This window comes from Prionailurus viverrinus, chromosome C2 (assembly GCF_022837055.1).
Source record: "Prionailurus viverrinus isolate Anna chromosome C2, UM_Priviv_1.0, whole genome shotgun sequence".
Lineage (NCBI taxonomy): Eukaryota > Metazoa > Chordata > Mammalia > Carnivora > Felidae > Prionailurus > Prionailurus viverrinus.
The window spans coordinates 60079926-60087933 of record NC_062569.1 but is presented as its reverse complement, the minus strand read 5'-3'; the positions used below and the strand labels follow the sequence as shown (position 1 = coordinate 60087933).

Sequence of the window (8008 nt, the reverse complement as noted above, 5' to 3'; positions counted from 1 at the left end):
TGGCCACTCTGACTGGCGTGAGGTGATACCTGAGTGTGGTTTTGATTTGTATTTCCCTGATAAGGAGCGACGCTGAACATCTTTTCATGTGCCTGTTGGCCATCCGGATGTCTTCTTTAGAGAAGTGTCTATTCATGTTTTCTGCCCATTTCTTCACTGGGTTATTTGTTTTTTGGGTGTGGAGTTTGGTGAGCTCTTTATAGATTTTGGATACTAGCCCTTTGTCCGATATGTCATTTGCGAATATCTTTTCCCATTCCGTTGGTTGCCTTTTAGTTTTGTTGGTTGTTTCCTTTGCTGTGCAGAAGCTTTTTATCTTCATAAGGTCCCAGTAATTCACTTTTGCTTTTAATTCCCTTGCCTTTGGGGATGTGTCGAGTAAGAGATTGCTACGGCTGAGGTCAGAGAGGTCTTTTCCTGCTTTCTCCTCTAAGGTTTTGATGGTTTCCTGTCTCACATTTAGGTCCTTTATCCATTTTGAGTTTATTTTTGTGAATGGTGTGAGAAAGTGGTCTAGTTTCAACCTTCTGCATGTTGCTGTCCAGTTCTCCCAGCACCATTTGTTAAAGAGGCTGTCTTTTTTCCATTGGATGTTCTTTCCTGCTTTGTCAAAGATGAGTTGGCCATACGTTTGTGGGTCTAGTTCTGGGGTTTCTATTCTATTCCATTGGTCTATGTGTCTGTTTTGGTGCCAATACCATGCTGTCTTGATGATGACAGCTTTGTAGTAGAGGCTAAAGTCTGGGATTGTGATGCCTCCTGCTTTGGTCTTCTTCTTCAAAATTCCTTTGGCTATTCGGGGCCTTTTGTGGTTCCATATGAATTTTAGGATTGCTTGTTCTAGTTTCGAGAAGAATGCTGGTGCAATTTTGATTGGGATTGCATTGAATGTGTAGATAGCTTTGGGTAGTATTGACATTTTGACAATATTTATTTTTCCAATCCATGAGCAGGGAATGTCTTTCCATTTCTTTAAATCTTCTTCAATTTCCTTCAGAAGCTTTCTATAGTTTTCAGCATACAGATCCTTTACATCTTTGGTTAGATTTATTCCTAGGTATTTTATGCTTCTTGGTGCAATTGTGAATGGGATCAGTTTCTTTATTTGTCTTTCTGTTGCTTCATTGTTAGTGTATAAGAATGCAACTGATTTCTGTACATTGATTTTGTATCCTGCAACTTTGCTGAATTCCTGTATCAGTTCTAGCAGACTTTTGGTGGAGTCTATCGGATTTTCCATGTATAATATCATGTCATCTGCAAAAAGCGAAAGCTTGACTTCATCTTTGCCAATTTTGATGCCTTTGATTTCCTTTTGTTGTCTGATTGCTGATGCTAGAACTTCCAGCACTATGTTAAACAGCAGCAGTGAGAGTGGGCATCCTTGTCGTGTTCCTGATCTCAGGGAAAAAGCTTTCAGTTTTTCCCCGTTGAGGATGATGTTAGCTGTGGGCTTTTCATAAATGGCTTTTATGATCTTTAAGTATGTTCCTTCTATCCCGACTTTCTCAAGGGTTTTTATTAAGAAAGGGTGCTGGATTTTGTCGAAGGCCTTTTCTGCATCGATTGACAGGATCATATGGTTCTTCTCTCTTTTTTTGTTAATGTGATGTATAGACATTTATAATTGTTAGCTCTTCCTGATGGATAGACCCTGTAACTATTATATAATGTCCTTCTTCATCTCTTGTTACAGCCTTTAATTTAAAGTCTAGTTTGTCTGATATAAGTATGGCTACTCCAGCTTTCTTTTGGCTTCCAGTCGCATGATAAATAGTTCTCCATCCCCTCACTCTCAATCTAAAGGTGTCCTCAGGTCTAAAATGAGTCTCTTGTAGACAGCAAATAGCTGGGTCTTGTTTTTTTATCCATTCTGATACCCTATGTCTTTTGGTTGGCGCATTTAATCCATTTACATTCAGTGTTATTATAGAAAGATACGGGTTTAGAGTCATTGTGATGTCTGTATGTTTTATGCTTGTAGTGATGTCTCTGGGACTTTGTCTCACAGGGTCCCCCTTAGGATCTCTTGTAGGGCTGGTTTAGTGCTGACAAATTCCTTCAGTTTTGGTTTGTTTGGGAAGACCTTTATCTCTCCTTCTATTCTAAATGACAGACTTGCTGGATAAAGGATTCTTGGCTGCATATTTTTTCTGTCTAGCACCCAGGAGTATGAGGGGAAAATTAGAGAACTAAGTGATACACTAAAAAGAAATAATATACGCATAATTGGTATCCCAGAGGAGGAAGAGAGAGGGAAAGGTGCTGAAGGGGTACTTGAAGAAATAATAGCTGAGAACTTCCCTGAACTGGGGAAGGAAAAAGGCATTGAAATCCAAGAGGCACAGAGAACTCCCTTCAGACGTAACTTGAATCGATCTTCTGCACGACATATCATAGTGAAACTGGCAAAATACAAGGATAAAGAGAAGATTCTGAAAGCAGCAAGGGGTAAACGTGCCCTCACATATAAAGGGAGACCTATAAGACTCGTGACTGATCTCTCTTTTGAAACTTGGCAGGCCAGAAAGAATTGGCACGAGATTTTCAGGGTGCTACACAGAAAAAATATGCAGCCAAGAATCCTTTATCCAGCAAGTCTGTCATTTAGAATAGAAGGAGAGATAAAGGTCTTCCCAAACAAACAAAAACTGAAGGAATTTGTCACCACTAAACCAGCCCTACAAGAGATCCTAAGGGGGACCCTGTGAGACAAAGTCCCAGAGACATCACTACAAGCATAAAACATACAGACATCACAATGACTCTAAACCCGTATCTTTCTATAATAACACTGAATGTAAATGGATTAAATGCGCCAACCAAAAGACATAGGGTATCAGAATGGATAAAAAAACAAGACCCATCTATTTGCTGTCTACAAGAGACTCATTTTAGACCTGAGGACACCTTTAGATTGAGAGTGAGGGGATGGAGAACTATTTATCATGCTACTGGAAGCCAAAAGAAAGCTGGAGTAGCCATACTTATATCAGACAAACTAGACTTTAAATTAAAGGCTGTAACAAGAGATGAAGAAGGACATTATATAATAGTTACAGGGTCTATCCATCAGGAGGAGCTAACAATTATAAATGTCTATGCACCGAATACCGGAGCCCCCAAATATATAAAACAATTACTCATAAACATAAGCAACCTTATTGATAAGAATGTGGTAATTGCAGGGGACTTTAATACACCACTTACAGAAATGGATAGATCATCTAGACACACGGTCAATAAAGAAACAAGGGCCCTGAATGAGACATTGGATCAGATGGACTTGACAGATATATTTAGAACTCTGCATCCCAAAGCAACAGAATATACTTTCTTCTCGAGTGCACATGGAACATTCTCCAAGATAGATCATATACTGGGTCACAAAACAGCCCTTCATAAGTTTACAAGAATTGAAATTATACCATGCTTACTTTCAGACCACAATGCTATGAAGCTTGAAATCAACCACAGAAAAAAGTCTGGAAAACCTCCAAAAGCATGGAGGTTAAAGAACACCCTACTAACGAATGAGTGGGTCAACCAGGCAATTAGAGAAGAAATTAAAAAATATATGGAAACAAACGAAAATGAAAATACAACAATCCAAACGCTTTGGGACGCAGCGAAGGCAGTCCTGAGAGGAAAATACATTGCAATCCAGGCCTATCTCAAGAAACAAGAAAAATCCCAAATACAAACTCTAACAGCACACCTAAAGGAACTAGAAGCAGAACAGCAAAGGCAGCCTAAGCCCAGCAGAAGAAGAGAAATAATAAAGATCAGAGCAGAAATAAACAATATAGAAACTAAAAAAACTGTAGAGCAGATCAACGAAACCAAGAGTTGGTTTTTTGAAAAAATAAACAAAATTGACAAACCTCTAGCCAGGCTTCTCCCAAAGAAAAGGGAGATGACCCAAATAGATAAAATCATGAATTAAAATGGAATAATTACAACCAATCCCTCAGAGATACAAGCAATTATCAGGGAATACTATGAAAACTTATATGCCAACAAATTGGACAACCTGGAAGAAATGGACAAATTCCTGAACACCCACACTCTTCCAAAACTCAATCAGGAGGAAATAGAAAGCTTGAACAGACCCATAACCAGCGAAGAAATTGAATCGGTTATCAAAAATCTCCCAACAAATAAGAGTCCAGGACCAGATGGCTTCCCAGGGGAGTTCTACCAGACGTTTAAAGCAGAGATAATACCTATCCTTCTCAAGCTATTCCAAGAAATAGAAAGGGAAGGAAAACTTCCAGACTCATTCTATGAAGCCAGTATTACTTTGATTCCTAAACCAGACAGAGACCCAGTAAAAAAAGAGAACTACAGGCCAATATCCCTGATGAATATGGATGCAAAAATTCTCAATAAGATACTAGCAAATCGAATTCAACGGCATATAAAAAGACTTATTCACCATGATCAAGTGGGATTCATTCCTGGGATGCAGGGCTGGTTCAACATTCGCAAATCAATCAACGTGATACATCACATTAATTATTTTCAACTAAAGCCTACAACTGTAGGAAGAGGAAAAGCAATGACAAGACAAATATGGCATGATGCATCCACTAATAATAGAAAGGGACTTCCGAGGACTTTATCCCATGCCCCAATCTGGGAAGCACAAAACACCATCTCTGCACACCCTGGAAGAGTTTCGAATGCCAGTGGACTCTCTCCCCAACTAGCCTCACCTCTCAGCTTTCTGAAGGTGACCTGTGGAAAGATACTATTCCATAATCTGTTGGAAGTCTTCCTCAAAAAGCTTCTTAAACAACTTTTGCTAGGTTTGCTGCATTCCAGGACCTTCTTGGTATGCTCTGCATCTAGTTCAGCTCTGAAGCTTTAAAGTTCCTTCCTTTTATTTTTCTTATACTTATGTATCGTTGTAATTCACACTGCCCACATAAATCCTCCAGATTCGGCAGGCAGTTCTCTATCTTCTCAAAACTAGCCTCTAAATAAAAGTCTGATTTGCTGTCATGGGTTCTAAGTCTGTTATGAATGCTGGAAGCTGCTGAAGTTACTCCTGTAATTCGATTAGGGCTCATCTTCTTTTTCTCCCAGTGTGTTGAAAGCGTAGCCACCTCACTATCCACCAACCCTCCAGCGTGTGCACATTGCTTGGCTCTTCTGTGACATGTAGCTCATGTATCTTCATATCTGCTAAGTGGTTCTAGTCTAACAGAGTACTTTGGCAAATATGGACTACTCTGGGGTCAATTTTTCCCATTGCTGAAAAGCTTTGTGAATTTTATTAGCTAGGGGAATTATATAAAGACTCTTATAACCTAACTCTAAATGTTTTTATCTGATTTCTTTAATCCTTGAATAGTATCTCTTTTCAGTAGTACATTTTAAGTTGTTTTTTTAAAGCAATGAGACATTTTAATTCGTATGAGTTCTGCCTTTTGAGAAAATGAAACATTCTCAGTTCTTTGTCTTCTTTAGTTTCACCATGCTTACACTTCAGTGCAGTATTGCCTATATCACTTAGAACATTCTTATTTTCATACCCTTCCTATTCAAAGACCTTTGAATGAGTGAAAGTTATTCTAGCAATAAAGCTTTGCTTTGTAAATTATAATTGTCTTCCTTCTCTGGAGGAGTTTGTGATTTAGAATTCTTTCTAAACTATGGTATCTTTGTTCCATTCAAAATATTAATGTAGAATTTCAAAGTACATCAAGGATAATGAGAACTTTTAAATTTTGAATTTCTGCATATCCTTCAAGGGAAAAAATTACAGATCAGTAAAGTTAGATAATAAAATCATCCATAGTTAATACCAACAGCATAACTAGGACAAAGAGAATGCCATACATTTTAATTTACCTAATGGTAAATAACTACCTAAGACCACAGGTTGTGTTTAATGCCTGTACTTAAATGGAGCCAGTACCTGAATGGAGAGTCACAGGCAGTGACTCATCAGAGTCACTGATGAGGCATCGCATCCCTTGTGATGAACATAAGGGACTGCTGTTGGGTCCTATTGGGAATGACTACAGATAACACCTAATAATATTCATTTTCTATAGTAGAAAAGTAGAACCAAGACCGGGGGCCTGGGTGGCTTAGTTGGTTAAGCGTCCGACTTCATTTCGGGTCATGATCTCATGGTTAGTGGGTTCAAGTCCCCCATCGGGCTCTGTCTGTACTGACAGCACAGAGCCTGTATCCACTTGGGATTCTCTGTCTCCCTCTCTCTCTGCGCCTCCGCTGATAATGCCCTGTCTCTCTCTCTCAAAAATAAATTAACATTAAATTAAAAAAAAAGAATGAAAGAAAAAGTAGAACCAGGGTAAGAAAGCACAGAAAACATTAACAGAAAACATTAATTGCACTTCAAAATGTGTGCTACCGAAGATGGTGGTGTCATGCAGGCATCAAGTCTGCAGACAATGGAAAATCTTTATAAAGGGACTCCTTGGAGGCCTGATGGTGAAGAGATATAAAGAAGTGCCTGAAAATTAAAGCCTTGTTGGAATTAGAAAATAGCAAAAAATATAAAATGTTGGACCAGAAGAGATTCCGTTAATTTCCATTTGTTAGAGACATCACTGTAGCAACAGGATAGCTTGGTATTGAGCTAAGAAGTGAAGGAAGTCACCAAACCTCACCTTTATAGGCTCTTTGTGCTGTTAGTCCCAGAAAATTCAACACACTAATCAAAACAGCAAAATGTGAACCCTGAACGCATTAAAGTTACCGTAAGAATAAAAGAAAACATGAGCATTCTATTTCTTAACCAAAAAGTTCTCTAAATTAAAAAACAAAAACTGTAACACCATTCTGATATGAATTAAATGTAATTCAACAAGCATTTTCGGAATCAAAATAGCACTAAAACTCAGAAATACAAAGAGTCTGGCTACAAATGGACACATGAAAGCATATAAAATAAGAGCTGACTGAAGAAATTAAATCAAAGACAATAGTCTCTGAGATGAAGACTAAATTGCAAGGTCTCCAACAAAGAATAGATACAGTCAAAAGCATAAAGGGGATTTAGACAATAAAAGTGAAAAAAAAGGCAAGAACAATATTTAAAAAGGCAAAAGTGAAAAGAAATGTGTATGTGTGTATGTATAAAGATCTAAGGTATATAGCAAATTAGATGAAGTTTTATAGAAATGTTCTAGTTAATAAATGAAAAAAGTGATGGGGTACAGATCTACTTAGGTATATAGTATATACTCTCTATAGATCATATACTATAGATATAGATGTATTATATATCTGTATATCTACATATATAAAAGCTTCAGAGTGTACTTTTCTAGTGACCTAGAATACAATGGTGAAGAAAACAATGGCTCTACTCTCACTGTGGTGGAACAGGGCAAATGAAATTTTAGGTTTTATAGTCCAGTGAAAGTTCTAGTGCATGTTAGGTGTGAACTAAGATGAGACCCCTATCTTTCTGATCTTCAGCAATACCACATGAAGAGGAGGAACTCCTATTTGATGTAACAGAATTGTCTTGTTGATAAAATAATATTTGATAAAGGCCATTTTCACAACAAAAAGCAAGATTTCCGCTTGAACAAGTTATTTGAGTTTTCCAATAGTTTACCAAAGTTAAATCCCAGTAAAAAGAAATCCATACAAAAATCTGTATATAACTTTAATGAAATTCAAGAAGAGTTCACCTCAAATGCAAGCAGCAATAAACATTATAGTTTGTATATTCTATACAAATGTGCAAATGCATATGCACACATATACTTACATGTTTTGTTTATAATACCCTTAGTATTAAAATTAATTACAATATTTGTTATTAATGGAGGCAGTATACTTTATAAACATGCATTAAAATGTTTTTTCCCTAAAATGTAATCACCATTATGCTATAATTTATACTTTGTATGATGATTCAGAAAGGATTATGAAGTGGGGTGTATACATTGTATTTTTTTTCAAAACTGAAGTTATTATATTGATGATAAAGCACACTGTTAGCAAGGGTAAAGAAAGA

General features: G+C 37.2%; 1 pseudogene; it reads right to left on the bottom strand.

Moving 5' to 3' along the window:
- Positions 1 to 4714: 4714 nt before the first annotated feature.
- Positions 4715 to 6406, bottom strand: LOC125174449 (dysbindin-like; annotated as a pseudogene).
- Between the last annotated feature and the right edge of the window lie 1602 nt (positions 6407 to 8008).